Source organism: Saimiri boliviensis, chromosome 9, assembly GCF_048565385.1.
Source record: "Saimiri boliviensis isolate mSaiBol1 chromosome 9, mSaiBol1.pri, whole genome shotgun sequence".
In the NCBI taxonomy this organism is placed as follows: Eukaryota; Metazoa; Chordata; class Mammalia; order Primates; family Cebidae; genus Saimiri; species Saimiri boliviensis.
In genome coordinates, this window is record NC_133457.1 from 51,119,903 (window position 1) to 51,141,492 (window position 21,590).

Genomic DNA, 21,590 nt, shown 5'->3' on the forward strand with positions numbered 1-21,590 from the left:
CCTCCGCCTCCTGGGTTCAGGCAATTCTCCTGCCTCAGCCTCCTGAGTAGCTGGGATTACAGGCATGCGCCACCACGCCCAGCTAATTTTTTGTATTTTTAGTAGAGACGGGGTTTCACCATGTTGACCAGGATAGTCTCGATCTCTTGACCTCATGATCCACCCGCCTCGGCCTCCCAAAGTGCTGGGATTACAGGCTTGAGCAACCGCGCCCGGCCTGAGATGCGGGATTTTATCATGTTGGTCAGGCTGGTCTTGAACTCCTGACCTTGTGATCTGCCTGCCTCGGCCTCCCAAAGTGTTGAGATTACAGGCGTGAGCCACTGTTCCTGGCCAGCAATTTTCTTCCCCTGCCACCACCACCCCCACACAGAGTCTTACTCTGGAGTACAGTGGTGTCATCTCAGCTTGCTGTGACCTCTGCCTTCTGGATTCAAGCAGATCCTCCTGTCTTAGTCTCTTGAGTAGTTAAGATTACAGTTGCACACCACCACACCCAGCTAACCCTAGTAGTTTTCATGTTATAATAGCACCCTCTGCGATCCTGCTTGTGTGTAAAGTCTAGTGGTTATGTTTAATTCATCTGTTTGTCTCATCCTCCCTCACACTACACACAGCCAGTCCTTGAGCAAACTCTGAATTTTACCTCCGAAATAAATCCCAAATATGTTTATTTCATTTTATTTTTATTACCACCACCCTGCTTCTTCCTGGCTGGTACCTTCCTAACTGGTCTCCTTGTTCTGTTCTTACTCTGTTTTTCACACAGCAATCAGAATGATTTTTACTTATTCTCCTGTTCCAGTGGATTCTCATTACACTAAGAAGTAAATCCAAACTTCATCTGCATATCAGCAAGTTATTGTTTATTTATTTTAATTTTATTTATTTATTTATTTATTTTTGAGACGGAGTTTTGCTCTTGTTACCCAGGCTGGAGTGCAATGGCACGATCTCCGCTCACCGCAACCTCCGCCTCCTGGGTTCAGGCAATTCTCCTGCCTCAGCCTCCTGAGTAGCTGGGATTACAGGCACGCGCCACCACGCCCAGCTAATGTTTTGTATTTTTAGTAGAGGCGGGGTTTCACCGTGTTGACCAGGATGGTCTCTTGACCTCCTGATCCACCCGCTTCAGCCTCCCAAAGTGCTGGGATTATAGGCTTGAGCCACCACGCCCGGCCTGCCCAGGGGTCTTGACCTCTTAGGCTCAAGCAATCCACCCACCTCAGCCTTTATTTTTTGTTAAATTTTCTTTTATCCAGGAGGCTGAGACAGGAGAATTGCCTGAACCCAGGAGGGGGAGGTTGCAGTGAGCGGAGATCGCGCCATTGCACTCCAGCCTGGGTAATAAGAGCGAAACTCCGTCTCAAAAAAAAAAAAAAAAAAAAATTTCTTTAATCTGTCAGAATCTGTTTCAGTGCTACAGTAAAATTAAAATAAAAAAATTTGGCCAGGCAAGGTGACTCACGCCTGTAATCCCAGCACTTTGGGAGGCCGAGGTGGGTGGATCACCTGAGGTCAAGAGTTTAAGACCAGCCTGGCCAACATGGTGAAACCCCATCTCTACTAAAAATACAAAAAAAAAAAAAAATTAGCAAGGTGTGGTGGCATGTGCCTGTAATCCCAGCTGCTCAGGAGGCTGAGGCAGGAGAATCACTTGAACGCAGGAGGCAGAGGTTGCAATGAGCCGAGGTTACACCATTGCACTCCAGCCTGGACAAAAAGAGTGAAACTCTGTTTCAGGAGAAAAAAACCACCTTTTTTAGAGGTGGGTGTCCTTATGTTGCCCAAGCTGGAGTTCAGTGGTCATTCACAGGTGAGATAGATCATAGTGCACTACAGCCTTGAACTCCTGGTCTCAAGTGATCCTCCTGCATTAGCCTCCTCAGTAGCTTTAGGCATACTCCACCTCTCCCAGGTTGCTTATTTTCTTGTTCATTTGTTTATGGTCTTTTTCCTCCAACATATTATATACTCTATGATGGCAGGGACCTTGTCTTCCCTGGAGTATTCTCAGGAACCAGAAGATTGCCTAGAAAATTTAATTAATGTTGAATGAATAAATATAGGAATGAAATTAGCTGTAAAATCTTCTGATTGAATGTATAAACTATATACTGAACACACTTCCCCTTTTTTTGGTTCCAGATTTGGGCAAATTAGAGAGTAACCAGAGACTCTAGGGTTATTATTCTGTCAGGCACCTTTTTTGTTTTTATTTTTATTTTTTATTTTTTTGAGACGGAGTTTCGCTCTTGTTACCCAGGCTGGAGTGCAATGACGCGATCTCGGCTCACCACAACTTCTGCCTCCTGGGTTCAGGCAATTCTCCTGCCTCAGCCTCCTGAGTAGCTGGGATTACAGGCACGCACCACCATGCCCAGCTATAATTTTTTTGTATATTTAGTAGAGACGGGGTTTCACCATGTTGACCAGGATGGTCTTGATCTCTTGACCTCGTGATCCACCCACCTCGGCCTCCGAAAGTGCTGGGATTACAGGCGTGAGCCACCGCGCCCGGCCCTTGTTTTTATTTTTTAAGAGACCGGATCTGGCTCTGTCACCCAGGCTGGAGTGTAGTGGCACAATCATAGCTCACTGCAACCTCAAACTGCTGGGCTCGAGTGATCCTCCTGCCTCAACGTGCTAAGTAGTTATTAATAGTCCTATAGGCATGGACCATCATGCCTGGCTAACTTAAAAAAAAGAAAAATTTTTTTTTTATAGACACAGGGTCTCATTATGTTGCCCAGGCAGGGTATCAAGCTCTTGTCCTCAAGCCATCCTTCTGCCTTGGCCTCCCAAAGTGCTCTGATTACAGGCAAGAGCCACTGCACCCAGCCTCCTATTAGGCATTCTTTTTTTTTTTTTTTTTTGAGATGGAATTTCACTTTTGTTACCCAGGCTGGAGTGCAATGGCACGATCTCGGCTCACCGCAACCTCCACCTCCTGGGTTCAGGCAATTCTCCTGCCTCAGCCTCCTGAGTAGCTGGGATTACAGGCACACGCCACCATGCCCAGCTAATGTTTTGTATTTTTAGTAGAGACGGGGTTTCACCGTGTTGACCAGGATGGTCTCGATCTCTTGACCTCGTGATCCACCCACCTCGGCCTCCCAAAGTGCTGGGATTACAGGCTTGAGCCATCGTGCCCAGCCTCTATTAGGCGTTCTTAACTCTCTCAATCTTCCTTAAGTTGTTCTACCCCTGAAAAGACCAAGCATTTAGACATTATGCGATTAATGACAAAAAGGAGTGTGAATTTTGTTCACTGTATATTGGATCATTAGTCTTTTTGAAAATAAGGAACTAACCAAAACCACTTTGTTTTACTCTTTTTTTTTTTAATTTTTTTAATTTTTTTTTTTTTTTTTAGTAGAGATGGGGTTTCACCATGTTTACCAGAATGGTCTCCATCTCTCAACCTCGTGATCCACCCGCCTCGGCCTCCCAAAGTGCTGGGATTACAGGCTTGAGCCACCGCGTCCGGCCTGTTTTACTCTTTCGAGGCTTTGAATTGAATTTCGATCTTGACTAGAGGGGATTGGTTTTAGGATGTGGTAGTTTGAAATCCATATTGCAATCCTGTGTAATATTTTTACAGAGATCAGCTTTTTTTTTTTTTTGGAGACAGATTTTTTTGCTCTTGTTGCCCAGGCAGGAGTACAATGGCTCAGTCTTGGCTCACTGCAACCTCTGCCTTGTGGGTTCAAGCCATTCTCCTGCCTCAGCCTCCCAAGTAGCTGGGATTATAGGCACCTGCCACCGCACCCAGTTAATTTTTGTATTTTAGTAGAGACAGAGTTTCACCATGTTGGTCAGGCTGGTCTCACACTCCTGACCTCTGGTGATCCTCCTGCCTCAGCCTCCCAAAGTGCTGGGATTACAGGTATGAGCCAGCCTGGCCAGGAATTTTTAGTTTAATTAGACAACTTAGTTTTTGAATCTGGGACCCGCCTGTTGCGCATGTGTGTGAGAGAGTGTATATGGTCTAAGAATATATGTGAAATAAAAAATAAAAAATATATAAAAAAAGAATATATGTATATGTATGCTCTCAACTATTTGATTTAGAGTTACCATATCATTTTTATTTTCCTTATTGAACTTTGTTTTGATGGGTCTCAAAATTCTGTGACCAATTTTTGGTCAAGTTGTTTCCATTAAAAACTAATGATTTTAGGCCGGTTGTGGTGGCTCACACCTGTAATCCAAGCACTTTGGAGGCCAGGGCAGGTGGATCACCTGAGGTCGGGAGTTCAAGATCAGCCTGACCAACATGGTGAAACCTTGTCTTAAAAAAAAAAAAAAAAAAAAAAAGATTTTAAAAGCTAAAAATTTAAAATTGCCACATGCAAACAAAACAAAACCAAAACCAAATAAACCCCAAATTGTCCATAAGATATTCTCCTTTTCTTTTTTTTTTTTTTTTTTTGAGACGGAGTTTCGCTCTTGTTACCCAGGCTGGAGTGCAATGGCACGATCTCGGCTCACTGCAACCTCCGCCTCCTGGGCTCAGGCAATTCTCCTGCCTCAGCCTCCTAAGTAGCTGGGATTACAGGCATGCGCCACCATGCCCAGCTAGTTTTTTGTATTTTTAGTAGAGACGGGGTTTCACCATGTTGACCAGGGTGGTCTCGATCTCTCGACCTCGTGATCCACCCGCCTCGGCCTCCCAAAGTGCTGGGATTACAGGCTTGAGCCACCGCGCCTGGCCTGACATTCTCCTTTTCTTCTGAAAGTTTTATAGTGCATTATTATCATTAACCAGTCATTTATTATTAAACCTAAATGGCCGATTGAAACAAACAGTTCTGAGATTGTTCTTCCACCACTGATTAAGACTAGAGTGGCAGGTATTAGGGATAATACTCATTTTGCCTTCTGAGCTTTCTGGGCAGACTTGGTGATCATGCCAGCTTCTGCAACCTTCTTGTCCACTGCTTTATTTGTTTTTTTATTTTTTATTTTTTTTTGAGACGGAGTGTCGCTCTTGTTACCCAGGCTGGATGGAGTGCAATGGCACGATCTCGGCTCACTGCAACCTCCGCCTCCTGGATTCAGGCAGTTCTCCTGCCTCAGCCTCCTGAGTAGCTGGGATTACAGGCACGCACCACCATGCCCAGCTAATTTTTTGTATTTTTAGTAGAGACGGGGTTTCACCATGTTGACCAGGATGGTCTTGATCTCTTGACCTCGTGATCCACCTGCCTCAGCCTCCCAAAGTACTGGGATTACAGGCTTGAGCCACCGCGCCCAGCGTCCACTGCTTTAATGGCATCCACAGCAGCTGTCTGTTTCATATCATGAGCAGCAAAGTGACCCAGAGGAGGATAGTCCTAGAAGCTCTCAACACATCCAGGCTTGCCAGGAACCATATCATCTGTAGCAGCATCACCAGACTAAAAGAATTTAGGGCCATATTCCAGCTTCTTACCAGAATGGTGATCAATCTTTCCTTCAGGTTAGCAAACTTGCAAGTAATGTGAGCTGTGTGACAATCCAGTACGGTGACATAGCTAGCACTTATTTGTCCTGGATGGTTCAGGGTAATCACCTGAGCGTTGAAGCCAGCTGCATTGCTTTCATTGGCGGATCATTTTTGCTGTCATCAGCGACGTTGCCATGATGAACATCTTTGACAGACCCATTCTTGACGTTGAAGCCCGCATTATCTGCGGGAAGTGCTTCACCCAAAGCTTCATAGTGCGTTTCAGCAGACTGCTTCAGTTCTAACATTGACTGGAGCAAAGATGACCACCATCCTGGGTATGAGAACACCAATTTCCACTTGGCCTATAGGCACAGTACCCATATCACCAGTTCTGTAGACATCCTGGAGAGGCAGATGGAAGGGTTTGTCAGTTGGATGAGTTGGTGGTAGGATGCAGTCCAGAGCTTCAAGCAGCATGCTTCTCCTGGCATTGCCGTCTTTACAGGTGACTTTCTATCCCATGAACCAAGGCATGTTAACACTTGGCTTCAGCATGTTGTCACCATTCCCACCAGAAATGGGCACAAATGCTATCGTGTCGGGTTTATAGCCAATTTTCTTAATGTAAGTGCTGACTTCCTTAATGATTTCCTCTTATCTCTTTTGGCTGTAGGGTGGCTCAGTGGCATCCATTTTGTAAACACCAACAATTAGTTGCTTCATACTCAGCATGTAAGCCAGAAGGGCATGCTCACAGGTCTGCCCATTTTTGAAGATACCAGCTTCAAATTCTCCAGCATCAGCAGTAACAATCAGAACAGCACAGTCAGCATGAGATGTCCCTCTAATCATATTATTGATAAAGTGTTTGTCTCCTGGAGTATCGATGATAGTCATGTAATACTTGCTGTTCTCATATTTCCATAGAGGGATATCAATGGTGATACCATGTTTATGCTCAGCTTTCAGTTTATCTAAGACCCAGGCTTTCCTGTCTCAGTAGTTGCCTTCTCAAATCTTTTTTTTGACAGGGTCTCACTCTGTCACCCAGATTGGTGACTGGGTCTCGCTCTGTCTCCCAAATTGGAGTGCAGTGGTGCAGCCATGGCCCACTACAGCCTTGACCTCCCCAGGCTCAAGTGATCCTTGCAACCTCCTGAGTAGCTGGTAGTACGAGTGTGCACCCCTATGCCCCGGTAATTTTTTTTTTTTTTTTTTTTTTTTTTTTTTTGCTATTTTGTAGAGGCAGGTTTTTATCATGTTGCTCAGGCTGGTCTCGAACTCCTGAGCTCAAGTGATGTGCTTGCATTGGTCTCCCAAAGTGCTGGGATTACAGGTGAGAGTCTTAGCACCCAGCCTAGGGTCTTTCTTTTTGTGACACTTTTCTTTCCAGAATATATCTTCATCCATCTATCTATCTGTCTGTCTGTCTATCAGTCTATCAATTATCTCCCTCCTTCCTTCCCCCTCCTTCCCCCCTCCTCCCTCCCTCGTTTCCTTCCTTCCCTCCCTCCCTCCCTCCTTCCTTCCGTCCTTCCTTCCGTCCTTCTGTCTTTCCTTCCTTCCTTCCTTCCTTCCTTCCTTCCTTCCTTCCGTCTCGCTCTTTCGCCAGGCTGGAGTGCAGTGGACTGATCTCAGCTCATTGCAACCTCCGCCTCCCAGGTTCACTCGATTCTCCTGCCTCGGCCTCCTGAGTAGCTGGCACTACAGATGTGCACCACCATGCTAATTTTTGTATTTTTAGTTGAGACGGGGTTTCACCCTGTTGGCTAGGATGGTCTCAATTTCCTGACTTCGTGATCCGCCCGCCTCAGCCTTCCAAAGTGCTAGGTACAGGTGTGAGCTACCTTGCCTGGCCTCTATTTTTTTTTCTTTCTTTATTTTTTTTAAACAGAGTTTTGCTCTTGTTCCCCAGGCTGGAGTGCAGTGGTGCCATCTTGGCTCACCTCAACCTCTGCCTCCCGAGTTCAAGTGATTCTCCTGCCTCAGCCTCCCTGGTAGCGGGGATTACAGGCATGCCTCACCATGCCAGGCTAATTTTATATTTTTAGTACAGAGGGGTTTCTCCATGTTGGTCGGGCTGGTCTTGAACTCCCGACCTCAGGTGACCTGCCTGTCTTGGCCTTCCAATCCCAAGTGCTGGGATTACAGGCATGAGCCACTGCATCTAGCCATATCTCCTTATTTTCTTATAATATCTCTTCAGATATTTAGCAGATCACCTGAGGTTGACCCTTTAACTGGGAGTAGCTTACTGCTAGAATCAAGAATGTTAATCTCAACAGGCATGTCCTTTACTATAGTATTGCTAGAGGTAGGTCTGCAGCTCAGAATTCTCAGTAGTGCAAACCCAAGAAGGACAGCATCCCTGGTCCTGTAGTTTGTGGTCTTCTGGTGCTTAAGGCATTTGGGAGACTACCAGGCAAATGCTGATATGTCCTCAAGGGAAATGTGATCTTGATTATCCATGCCTGCAGGGGGAGGATTATATGGATTAAAATAAATCCATGGGTAATCCAAAGGCTTTATTTTAAACTACAGTTTAACCACATTCCTGACCACAGTTTTTTCTTGCATTTCTAATAACTAATTTATAATATTTACTGATTTCACATTTATCTCCTTCTGCCATTTAGAAGTAATGGCAGTTGTGAAGTTGAGAAAAGATGGGGGAGTTAGATCATCAACCAGCAGATGATTTGGTGTTAACTGGGTAGTTTAACTACAATGCTTGCTAGACCTTGAAGACCTGAATTCCATGAATTCCTTACCTGCTGAGTCATTGGAAGGAACTTGAGTTAACTGTCAACAAGAGGTCAAACTCCATTTTGATACATTTGTACTTTACTTGCTTAAATGATTGAGCTTTTGTGATTTAAGTAATCAGTATTTCAGATTATCAGAATTATAAATTTAATCCAATTTGAAGTTTTTTCCTGTTTAATAAATTAGCCTATTGATAGTTTTTATAGGAATTAAATAACTTGATGACCTGCCATTTGAAATATAAGATGCTTTTTTTTGTAGCTAGTCTACTACTACTTCTGACAAGTTACTTGTACATAGTTACACAATAACTATTTTAAGCCAACATATTTCATTAAATAGTTGAAGAATGATCACTTGAAATTGTTTATTCTTGATTTAGTATAGGTTTTGTGTTTATTTTTATTTTATTTTTTTAGGGATGGGGACTTACTGTGTTGCCCAGGCTAGCCTAGAACTCCTGGGCTCAAATGATCCTCCAACTTCAGCCTTCTGAGTAGCTGGGACTGTGGGTGATGTTGTATCTAGATGCTATTAAAATCAGTGTTTTCCTCTAGCTTTATAAACCATTACAAATTGCTGCCATTATGTTAACTGAACAAAAATGTAATTTGTTAACTAAAACGTGTCTCTGCAGATATATGTATAATAATAATAATTATTATTATTTTTGAGACGTAGTCTCGCTCTTTGACCTAGGCTGGAGTGCAGTGGCGTGATGTCAGCTCACTGCAACCTCCGCCTCCTGGGTTCAAGTGATTCTCCTGCCTCAGCCTCCCAAGTAGCTGGGATTACAGGCTCGCACCACCACGCCCGGCTAATTTTTGTATTTTTAGTAAAGATGAGGTTTTACCGTCTTGAATAATTTTACAGGCACACGCCACTGCACCCAGGCTATTATGATGTTTTTCTATCTGAGGAGCTTCTGGGCTTTAGATCTTCATTCTGCTTTTATGTATTGTTTAATATCTCCATAATTTGTACATAATGGTCCAGTACTCATGCTTTTCTACCTTTTAATTGCCTATCTTCATCATTTTCATTTTTTTTTTTTAAGTTGAGGTTTCACCATGATGGCCAAGCTGGTCTTGAACTTCTGACCTCAGGTGATCCACCCACCTCAGCCTCCCAAAGTGCTAGGATTATAGGCGTGAGCCACATTACCTGGCCACAATCTTCATCATTTTCAAAGCCTAAGCTAGCCATATATTATATATTCCTTTATAGTTGTCTGTGATTTTTTCCAAATACCAAACATCATTTCACGTATAATTTATTAAGAATTCATTGTCTTTGACTCAGTGGTTTCTTTAATTCTGTAGAGGTGGTGTTGTTTTTTAGTAGGGACCGGGTCTTGTGTAATCCAGGCTGGAGTGCAGTGGCATGATCATAGCTCACTATAACCTGGAAGTCCTGGGCTCAAGCGATCCTCCCATCACAGCCTCCTCAGTAGATAGGACTCTAGGCATGCAGCACTATGCCTGACCATTAATTCTTTTTTATTTTATTATTATTATTATTATTTTTGAGACGGAGTTTCGCTCTTGTTACCCAGGCTGGAGTGCAATGGCGCGATCTCGGCTCACCGCAACCTCCACCTCCTGGGTTCAGGCAATTCTCCTGCCTCAGCCTCCTGAGTAGCTGGGATTACAGGCACACACCACCATGCCCAGCCAATTTTTTGTATTTTTAGTAGAGATGGGGTTTCACCGTGTTGACCAGGATGATCTCGATCTCTTGACCTTGTGATCCACCCACCTTGGCCTCCCAAAGTGCTGGTATTACAGGCTTGAGCCACCGCGCCTTTTTAATTTTTTTTGAGACAGAGTCTTACTCTGTTGCCCAGGCTAGAGTGCAGTGGCACGAGATCCTCGCTCACTGCAACCTCCGTCTCCTGGGTTCAAGCATTTCTCCTCAGCTTCCTGAGTAGCTGGGATTACAGGTGCACGCCTCCACACCCGGCTAATTTTTGTATTTTTAGTAGAGATGGGGTTTCACTATTTTGGTCAGTCTGGTCTCTAATGCCTGACCTCAGGTTAGCCACCTGCTTTGTCCTCCCAAAGTGCTGGGATTATGGTCATGAGCTACTCTGCTCAGCCCTGTCCATTAAGTCTTTTGTAAGCATTATCCTATATGTATACTCACATGTGTGGAAAATGATGTATAGCGAAGGCTATTTGTTGTATTATTGTTTATAATGGCAAAAATCTTTTTTTTTTTTTTTTTTTGAGACGGAGTTTTTGCTCTTGTTACCCAGGCTGGAGTACAATGGCGCGATCTTGGCTCACCGCAACCTCCGCCTCCTGGGTTCAGGCAATTCTCCTGCCTCAGCCTCCTGAGTAGCTGGGATTACAGGCACGTGCTACCATGCCCAGCTAATTTTTTGTATTTTCAGTGGAGATGGGGTTTCACCATGTTAACCAGGATGGTCTCGATCTGTCGGCCTCGTGATCCACCCGCCTCGGCCTCCCAAAGTGCTGGGATTACAGGCTTGAGCCACTGCGCCCGGCCCGGCAAAATTCTTTCAGTAACTTAAATATTTTTCACTAGGGGAATGACTTTAAAAAAAAATAGGACAGGCATAGGGTGCCCGTGCTCTGCGGTTAGTGCGTGTGGTCAGTCGCGGGTGCTTCGCTCTCTGGTCCAGAGGTGTGGGTGTCGGCTGTGATCTCTGCACTGGAATGAGCCCGGCTCCCGGTGGAAGCAAGGGAACCCAGCTGCAGCAGCCATGGCCAGTACAGTGGTAGCAGTTGGACTGACCATTACAGCTGCAGGATTTGCAGGACGTTATGTTTTGCAAGCCATGAAGCATATGGAGCCTCAAGTAAAACAACTTTTTCAAAGTCTACCAAAACCAGCCTTCAATGGTGGCTATTACAGAGGTGGGTTTGAACCCAGAATGACAAAACGGGAAGCAGCATTAATACTAGGTGTAAGCCCTACTGCCAATAAAGGGAAAATAAGAGATGCTCATCGACGAATTATGCTTTTAAATCATCCTGACAAAGCAGGATCTCCTTATATAGCAACCAAAATCAATGAAGCTACAGATCTACTAGAAGGTCAAGCTAAAAAATGAAGTAAATGTATCATGAATTTTATTTTATTTTATTTATTTATTTATTTTGAGATGGAGTTTCGCTCTTGCTACCCAGGCTGGAGTGCAATGGCGCGATCTCGGCTCACCGCAACCTCCGCCTCCTGGGTTCAGGCAATTCTCCTGCCTCGGCCTCCTGAGTAGCTGGGATTATAGGCACGTGCCACCATGCCCAGCTAATTTTTTTGGATTTTTTTAGTAGAGACGGGGTTTCACCTTGTTGACCAGGATGGTCTCGATATCTTGACCTCGTGATCCACCCGCCTTGGCCTCCCAAAGTGCTGGGATTACAGGCTTGAGCCACCGCGCCCGGCCGAATTTTAAGTTCATATTAGTTTTTGTATATGAATATTAACTTTTTATAATAAAATGCTTCAGAGCTACAGTTTTAAAAAATGATTTAGCAGAAGCTAAATCTCAAAAAAAAAAAAAAAAGGACATTCTATGACTGGATGCCCTGTAGCCATTAAACAGAATGAATAAAATGAGCTGGGCACAGTGGCTCAGAACTGTAATCCCAGCACTCTGGGAGACCAAACCAGGTGGATCATCTGAGGTCAGTAGTTTGAGACCACCCTGGCCAACATGGTGAAACCCTGTCTCTACTAACAAGTACAAAAATTGGCCAGGTATGGTGGTGCACACCTGTAATCCCAACTACTCAGGAGGCTGAGGCAGGAGAATTGCTTGAGCCCAGGAGGTGGGGGGGTGCAGTGAACTGAAATTGTGCCACTGCACTCCAGTCTGGGCAACAGAGCAAGACTCCGTCTCAAAAAAATAATAAATAAATAAACAAATAGAATGAAGAAAACATTTATGTATTGATATGGAATCATTTTACTACATAAATGATTTAGTTTAAAAAACCACAAAGAGGCCGGGCTCGGTGGCTCAAGCCTGTAATCCCAGCACTTTGGGAGGCCGAGGCGGGTGGATCACAAGGTCAAGAGATCGAGACCATCCTGGTCAACATGGTGAAACCCCATCTCTACTAAAAATACAAAAAAATTAGCTGGGCGTGGTGGCACGTGCCTGTAATCCCAGCTACTCAGGAGGCTGAGGCAGGAGAATTGCCTGAACCCAGGAGGCAGAGGTTGCGGTGAGCCGAGATCGCACCATTGCACTCCAGCCTGGGTAACAAGAGCAAAAACTCCGTCTCAAAAAAAAAAAAAACAAAAAAAAAACCCACAAAGAGCAGCCGAGCGTGGTGGCTCACCCCTATAATTCCAGCAGTTTGGGAGGCCGAGGTGGGCAGATCACCTGAGGTCAGGAGCTCAAGACTAGCCTGGCCAACTTGGTAAAACCCCATCTTGGCTAAAAATACAAAAATTAGCTGGGCATGGTGGCACGCACCTGTAATCCCAGCTACTGGGGAGGCTGAGGCAGGAGAATTGTTTGAACCTGGGAGGAGGAGGTTGCAATGAGCTAAGATCGTGCCATTGTACTCCGGCCTAGACAACAAGAGAAAAACTTTATCTCAAAAAAAAAAAAAAAAAAACCAGGTGTGGTGGCAGGTGCCTATAATCCAAGCTACTTGGGAGGCTGAGGCAGGAGAATTGCTTGAACCCAGGAGGCAGAGGTTGCTGTGAGCTGAGATTACACCATTTCACTCCAGCCCCAGCCTGAGCCAACAAGAGCAAAACTCCGTGTCAAAAAAAAAAAACAAACAAACAAAAAACACCAAAAAACCCCACAAAGGTGTGGTTATATTATGTGGGGAATACTATCATTATTATTACATTTATTCCTGTTAATGAATAATGTAATAATACTGTAACAGGAAATCCTGTTGTGGTCTGGAGGTTTAGGGTAGGTTTTTTAGTGGAAGTGATGTTTGAATTGAGATGTGAAAGGGTGAATTATTTAGGTCAGTGGTTCTCATCTGGGGTTGGGACTGATGTTTAGGGACTGTTTCAGAAATGATGCAGGGGATGATTTTAGCTTGTGCAATTATTGGGGGATGTATTAGTATTTAGTGTGAAAAGGCCAGTCATGTTAGCCTTAGTAATATAAAGTACACAACAGTCTTGTAAAGCAAAGATTTGTTTTGTGTCCTGTAAGATAATCAGTTTTCACTTCACATAGGTGAAAACCTATTTGTTTTAGTCTGTAACTGTGGATCTCAACTCTGGCTGCACATGAAAATCACTTGAGAAGGTTTTATTTATATATTTATTGAGACAGAGTCTTGCTCTATTGCTCAGGCTGAAGTGCAGTGGCACAATCTCAGCTTACTGCAGCCTCTGCCTCGGGTTCAGGTGATTCTCCTGCCTCAGCCACCCAAGTAATTAGGGACTGTAGACACTTGTGATCATGCCTAGCTAATTTTTGTATTTTTAGTGAAAATGAGGTTTTGCCATGTTGCCCAGACTAGTCTCAAACTCCTGGTCTCAGGTGATCTGCCCGCCTTGGCTTCCCAAAGTGTCAGGATTACAAGTGTGAGCCACCATGCCTGGCCTACTTGGGAAGTTTTCTAAAGATGATGAGGCTGTACCTTATATGAATTACATAAAAATCTTTGAGTTGATACCCTGGCATCAGTGAAATTTTCTTCTTGGCAAGGCTTCATGGCTCATGCCTGTAATCCCAACACTTTGGGAGGCTGAGGCGGGTGGATCATGAGATCAGGAGTTCAAGACCAGCCTGGCCAAGATGGTGAAACCCCATCTCTACTAAAAACTACAAAAATTAGTTGGGCACAGTGGCAGGCACCTGTAATCCCAGCCATTGAGGAGGCTGAGGGAGGGGAATTGCTTCAACCCAGGTGGCAGAGGTTGCAGTGAGCTGAGATTACACCACTGCACTCCAGCCTGGGTGACAGAGTGAGACTCCATCTCAAAAAAAAAAAAAAAAAAAAAAAAAAAAAATCCTTCTTATTCTAATATATAGCCCAGGTTCAAACCATTGGCCTAAGTGCTAACTTCATTTTACACATAAACAAAAGTGTCATGGTTTTAATTTTTTTCCTTTTTTTTTTTTTTTTGAGATGGAGACTTGCTCTGTTGCCCAGGCTGGAGTGCAGTGGTGTGACCTCTGCTCGATGCAACCTCCACTTGATGCAGCCTCCACCTCCTGGGTTCAAGCAGTTCTCTACCTCAGCCTCCCGAGTAGCGGGGACTACAGGCGCATGCCACCATGCCTGGCCAAATTTTGTATTTTTAGTAGAGATGGGGTTTCACCGTCTTGGCCAGGCTGGTCTTGAACTCCTGACCTTGTGATCCACCTGTGTCAGCCTCCCAAAGTGCTAGGGATTACAGGTGTGAGCCACCACACCCAGCAAAAAATGGCATGGCTTTATTACTCAGTTTTCCCAGAATGCACCTTCTTTGGTGGATATTATGTTTTGGTTTGTTCAGAGCTTTACCAAGAGTTATCTTTTTAAAATTCATAGTTACCATTGGCATATGTTGGTAGGGATATTTAATCATCAAGACAATATGTGCCCATCAATCTGCCTTTTTTAAAAAAATTAGACTCTCCTTCACCCAGGCTGGAGTGTAATGGTGCAATCTTGGCTCACTGCAACCTCTGCCTCCTGGGTTGAAGCGATTCTCCTGCCTCAGTCTCCCAAGTAGGTGGGATTACAGGCATGTGCCACTACACCCGGCTAATTCTGTATTTTTAGTAGAGATGGGGTTTCTTCATGTTGGTCAGACTGGTCTCGATCTCCTGACCTCAGGTGATCCACCCGCTTCATCCTCCCAAAGTGCTGGGACTACAGGCATGAGCAATTGTGCCTGGCCTCAGTCTGTCTTTCTAACTGTCATATTCAGTATTTTTAAGTTTAGGTTCAAGCTTTGACTACCTTCTTATGACTTCTTTTTTTTTTTTTTTGAGACGGAGTTTCGCTCTTGTTACCCAGGCTGGAGTGCAATGGCGCGATCTCGGCTCACTGCAACCTCCGCCTCCTGGGTTCAGGCAATTCTCCTGCCTCAGCCTCCTAAGTAGCTGGGATTACAGGCACACACCACCATGCCCAGGTATTTTTTTTGTATTTTTAGTAGAGACGGGGTTTCACCATGTTGACCAAGATGGTCTCGATCTCTTGACCTCGTGATCCACCCGCCTCGGCCTCCCAAAGTGCTGGGATTACAGGCTTGAGCCACCGCGCCCAGCCCTTCTTATGACTTCTAATGTAGTCATACAAGAGCATTTACCATTAGCATATATATAATTTTGTACTAAGTAATATTTCTTTTATTTCTTCTTTATGTCACAGTTAAGACTCTATATAAACATATACATTTATGTAACTAAAATTATGTTTGGTTTATATTATGTATACATTTTGTTTCAAATGGTAAAGAGGATGTTATGAAATATTTATTATTTTTAAAAAGGAAGCATTGGGTCCAACATGGCTGAAGGTGAAAGGCTGCTGGGATGTAGGGGTGCAGTGTATGGGAAGGCTCTTTAGCAGGAGGGAGCCTGGCATTTTGGAGGAACTAACAGGAGGATATTCTAGCCTGAGAAGGGAGAATGAGATAGATGTGTAGGATAAGGGAGTAAGATGAGCCAAAGGGAGGTAGAGTCCATATAGCACCTTGTAGGCTGTGGGAAGGAGCTTGGAGAGTTGTTTGACTAGTAGAAAAGCTGAGCCACTGTGAGCTATACAGTTGCTTGACCAACTGGAATTTATAGCAAAAATGGACATTAAAGAGCATATAGTTAAACCATCTTATTTTACAAATAAGAAAAAGGAAGTTAAGGGAACTTTCCCAAGGTTACAAAGTGAATAAATGAGCTGGAGCGAGAACTTGATGACACTATTCCTTTTTTCTGCCTGACTGCCAGGCAGAGGAGTTCGATTTGAGACACTTAGGAGCATATTAGGTTTTGAGCTAGAGAATTCCAGGATGGAGATGGCTGCATGGCTGTATGCAGGCTGGAGACTGTGAATAACAGGGAGTCATGAAGTCAGGACCTACATAATTCTCTGGTCAAACTAAATCACTAAATATGATTTTCCATCTTGACTACTGTTTTCTTTTTTTTTTTTTTGAGACGGAGTTTCGCTCTTGTTACCCAGACTGGAGTGCATTGGCGCAATCTCGGCTCACCGCAACCTCCGCCTCCTGGGTTCAGGCAATTCTCCTGCCTCAGCCTCCTGAGTAGCTGGGATTATAGGCACGCGCCACTGTGCCCAGCTAATTTTTTGTATTTTTGGTAGAGACGGGGTTTCACCATGTTGACCGGGATGGTATCGATTTCTTGACCTTGTGATCCACCCGCCTCGGCCTCCCAAAGTGCTGGGATTACAGGCTTGAGCCACGGCGCCCGGTCTTGACTACTAGTATCTTTTTTTTTTTTTTTTTTTTTTGAGACGGAGTTTCGCTCTTCTTACCCAGGCTGGAGTGCAGTGGCACAATCTCGGCTCACCGCAACCTCCGCCTCCTGAGTTCAGGCAATTCTCCTGCCTCAGCCTCCTGAGTAGCTGGGATTATAGGCACGCGCCACCATGCCCAGCTAATTTTTTGTATTTTTGGTAGAGACGAGGTTTCACCATGTTGACCGGGATGGTATCAATCTCTTGACCTCGTGATCTACCCGCCTCGGCCTCCCAAAGTACTGGGATTACAGGCTTGAGCCACCGCGCCCGGCCTAAAATCTTTTTTTTTTTTTTTTTTTTTGAGACGGAGTTTCGTTGTTGTTACCCAGGCTGGAGTGCAATGGCACAATCTCGGCTCACCGCAACCTCCGCCTCCTGGGTTCAAGCAATTCTCCTGCCTCAGCCTCCCGAGTAGCTGGGACTACAGGTGTACACCACCATGCCCGGCTAATTTTTGTATTTTTAGTAGAGACAGGGTTTCACTTTGCTGACCAAGATGGTCTCGATCTCTTGACCTCGTGATCCACCTGCCTCGGCCTCCCAAAGTGCTGGGATTATAGACGTGAGCCACTGCGCCCGGCCCGACTACTATTTTCAATAGAGACAGGGTCTTGCTATGTTACCCAGGCTGGACTTGAACTCCTGGGCTCAAGTTACCCTCCCACCTCAGCCTCCTGAGTAGTTGGGACTGCAGGCATGTACCCTGATGCCCAGCCCCATCTTGACTTGACCAATTATATATTTTTTCTCATAATAATGTTTTTTAGTTGTCATGTTTTCTTATTGGTGCCATGACAGTTTCTTAGACATTGCTTGTTTTTTTGTTTGTTTGTTTTTTTTTTTTTGACAGATTCTCACTCTGTCACTCAGGCTGGAGTAGTGCAGTGGTATATTCTTGGCTCACTGCAACCTCCACTTCCCAACTTCAAGCGATTCTCCTGCCTCAGCCTCCCGAGTAGCTGGGATTAGGGGCACATGCCAGCACACCCAGGTAGTTTTTGTAGTTTTTAGTAGAGACAGTGTTTCTTTTTTTTTTTTTTGAGACGGAGTTTTGCTCTTGTTACCCAGGCTGGAGTGCAATGGCACGATCTCGGCTCACCGCAACCTCCGCCTCCTGGGTTCAGGCAATTCTCCTGCCTCAGCTTCCTGAGTAGCTGGGATTACAGGCATGCGCCACCATGCCCAGCTAATTTTTTGTATTTTTAGTAGAGACGGGGTTTCACTATGTTGACCAGGATGGTCTCGATCTCTTGACCTCGTGATCCACCCACCTCAGCCTCCCAAAGTGCTGGGATTACAGGCTTGAGCCACCGCACCCGGCTAGGTTTACATATTATATCACAGGTTGTTTTTTGAACTTCTTTTAACTGAGATTTTGACTGTTGTCAATAAGTAATATAGTTTCCCCCCCCTTAATTTATTGAATGAGACATGGGATTCTGTCATAAGTTTTATAGCTAGAAAAAAAAATGGTGAAATGAAATTTTGGAACTTCTTGAGCAGTGGATAAGAAGCTGTGTTAATTTTGGAATTCAAATACCGTATGTCTTAGGGAGAAAATAAATCTATCTTTTGCTAGCCCTCAATCTGATTGAGGGAACATGAGATATATAGTAAAAATAATCATTGCTTAAGGCAACATGGTGTAGTGCTTAATTGTGTTCAAAAAAACCCCTCGAATTTATGAGAAGATCAAGGTCAGTGTGAGCTAGACTAGTAAGAGAAGGCATCTTGGAAGCCAGACTTTTTTTGAGACAAGAGTCTTGCTCTCTTCCCCAGGCTGGAGTGTAGTGACATGATCATAGCTCACTGCAGCGTCAACCTCCTGGGCTCAAAGGCAGTCCTTCCACCTCAGCCTCCCAAGTAACTGGGACTACAGGTGCCACCACCATGCCTGGCTAATTTTAAAAATTTTTGGTGGAGGCAAGGCATGCTGCCCAGGTTGGTCTTCAGTTCCTGGACTCAAGTGATCTTCCCACTTTGGCCTTCCAAAATGCTAAGATTTCAGGTGTGAGCCACTGTGCCCACATGCCTGGACCTTTCTTTTCTTTTTTTTTTTTTTTTGAGACGGAGTTTCGCTCTTGTTACCCAGGCTGGAGTGCAGTGGCGTGATCTTGGCTCACCGCAACCTCTGCCTCCTGGGTTCAGGCAATTCTCCTGCCTCAGCCTCCTGAGTAGCTCGGATTACAGGCATGTGCCACCATGCCCAGCTACTTTTTTGTATTTTTAGTAGAGACGGGGTTTCACCATATTGACCAGGATGGTCTCGATCTCTTGACCTTGTGATCCACCCGCCTCGGCTTCCCAAAGTGCTGGGATTACAGGCTTGAGCCACCGCGCCCAGCCTCTGGACCTTTCTTTTTATAGCTGCACAACGTTCTATTATGTGGATGTGCCATAGTGCATCTACCCAGTCCTGTATTGACAAACTTTAAGAAAGTTTAGTCTATTGTCATTACAAGCAGTGCTGTAATAGATAAATAAGGTTCATCTTATTTTATTTTTTAAAATTTATTTATGAGACAAAGTCTTGCTCTGTTGCCCAGGCTAGAGTGCAGTGGCGTGACCTAGGCTCACTGCAATCTCCACTCACTGCAACTTCTGTCTGCTGGGTTCAAGCGATTCTCCTGCCTCAGTCTCCCAAGTAGTTGGGATTACAGGCACACACCAGCACACCTGGCTAAATTTTTTTTTTTTTTTTTTATATCTTTAGTAGAGATGGGTTTTACCATGTTGGCCAGGCTGGTCTTAACCTCCTGACCTCGTGATCCACTCGCCTTGGCCTCCCAAAGTTCTGGGAATCCAGTATGAGCCACTGTACCTGGCCTTATTTTATTTTATTTTTTTGAGACAATCACTCTGTTGCCCATGCTGGAGTGCAGTGGCGCTATCTCAGCTCACTGCAACCTCCACCTCTCATGTTCAAGTGATTCTAGTGCCTCAGCCTCCTGAGTAGCTGGGATTATAGGCACTTGCCACCACACCTGACTGATTTTTCTGTATTTTGTAGAGAAGAGGTTTCACCATGTTGCCCAAGCTGGTCTTGAACTCCTGAGCTCAAGCAGTCCTCCCTCCTGGGCCTCCTAAAGTGCTGGGGTTATAGGCATGAGTCACTGTACCCAGTCTTGATGAATAAGGTTTAGATACTTTGAAACATTTGGTTCAGATTCTGTATTATCCAAGATACAGACTGTGACCAGAAACAGTGAAGGCAAATTGACATACTTTCTGTAATAAGTGGCTCATATTTATAATAGTTGTTAACACATCTATTTGTATGCATATAATTTATGTATTTGAGGGCACTACTGCAAAAAGCTATAGGAGCTATGGAATGCTTGCGCATAGTGTAAAGTTTAAAACTACAAGTTTATTATGAAGAGTAAGCCTCTTGTTCCCCGCCTAGAATTCTCTGCAGTATTCCAGTTTCTTGTATTTTAAGGGTGGTATTCTTCAACCTCCATCTGTACACAGTATCACCATTGGCAAGTTGACTTATTTCCCAGGGTGATTCCCATCCAAGAAATCTCTATTTCCTCACTGTTCTCCTAATACAAGCTTATTTTACTGCTGGCCATTCTAGCTGTTTACCTCCTGTTGGTCTCCTTTCAAGTCTAGCTTTTCCAGAGCAATCCTAAATAAGCAGGCCTCAATTTCTTTGAGGTTCAGAGCTTCCTCTCTTTAATTCTAGTGTCGTCCATACAACCATGTCACTCTTGGAACTCCCTGTTCTGCTGAGCATGTTTAGTTATCATGTGGGTGAATAATATAACAGTGATCTCTTTTTAATTTTTTTTGAGATAGAGTCTCGCTCTGTTGCCCAGGCTGGAGTGGTGGTGTGATCTCAGCTCACCGCAGCTTTTGCCTCCTGGGTTCAAGCAATTATCCTCCCTCAGCCTGCAGAGTATCTGGGACTACAGGTGTGCATCACCGCACCCGGCTAATTTTGTGTTTTTAGTTGAGACAGGGTTTTGCCATGTTGGCCAGGCTGGTCTCAAACTTCTGACCTCAAGTGATCTGCCCGTCTTGACCTCCCAAAGTGCTGGGATTACAAGTGTAAGCTGCCTCACCTGGCCGATTTCTCTTAGAGTCTGAAAAATCACTGAAGATTTAATAAATAAACCACTGTTATGTGTATAATTATATAAGCATAGCTTTTTTTTTTTTTTTTTTTTTGGAGACGGAGTTTCGCTCTTGTTACCCAGGCTGGAGTGCAATGGGGTGATCTCGGCTCACCGCAACCTCCACCTCCTGGGTTCAAGCAATTCTCCTGCCTCAGCCTCCTGAGTAGCTGGGACTACAGGCGTGCACCACAATGCCCAGCTAATTTTTGTATTTTTAGTAGAGACGGGGTTTCACCATGTTGACCAGAATGGTCTCGGTCTCTTGACCTCGTAATCCACCTGCCTCGGCCTCCCAAAGTGCTGGAATTACAGGCGTGAGCCACCGCGCCTGGCCAAGCATAGCTTTCTTTTTTCTTTTCTTTTTTTTTTTTTTTTTTAAGATGGGGTTTCACCATGTTGGTCAGGCTGGTCTTGAACTTGCTACCTCAGGTGATCCACCCGCCTTGGCCTCCAAAGTGCTTGGATTACAGGCGTGAGTGACCACGCCCGGCCAGCATAACTTACTTTCTTTCTTTTTTTTTTTTTTTTTTTTTTTTGAGATGGAGTTTCGCTCTTGTTACCCAGGCTGGAGTGCAATGGCACGATCTCGGCTCACCACAACCTCCGCCTCCTGGGTTCAGGCAATTCTCCTGCCTCAACCTCCTGCGTAGCCGGGATTACAGGCATGTGCCACCATGCCCAGCTAATTTTTTGTATTTTTAGTAGAGATGGGGTTTCACCATGTTGACCAGGATGGTCTTATCTCTTGACCTTGTGATCCACCCGCCTCGGCCTCCCAAAGTGCTAGGATTACAGACTTGAGCCACTGCGCCCGGCCAGCATAGCTTTCTTTTTTTTTTT

The 21,590-nt window shown here is 44.7% G+C and overlaps 1 protein-coding gene and 2 pseudogenes across 7 annotated transcripts in view; 2 read left to right on the forward strand and 1 right to left on the reverse strand.

Moving 5' to 3' along the window:
• The window catches only part of PIK3CB (phosphatidylinositol-4,5-bisphosphate 3-kinase catalytic subunit beta), a 254,144-nt gene that overhangs the window by 74,943 nt on the left and 157,611 nt on the right, over positions 1–21,590 (forward strand). The gene's annotated exons all lie outside the window — the stretch shown is intronic.
• LOC141585549 (elongation factor 1-alpha 1 pseudogene) lies at positions 5,235–6,331 on the reverse strand (annotated as a pseudogene).
• LOC120360836 (mitochondrial import inner membrane translocase subunit TIM14 pseudogene) lies at positions 6,961–21,278 on the forward strand (annotated as a pseudogene).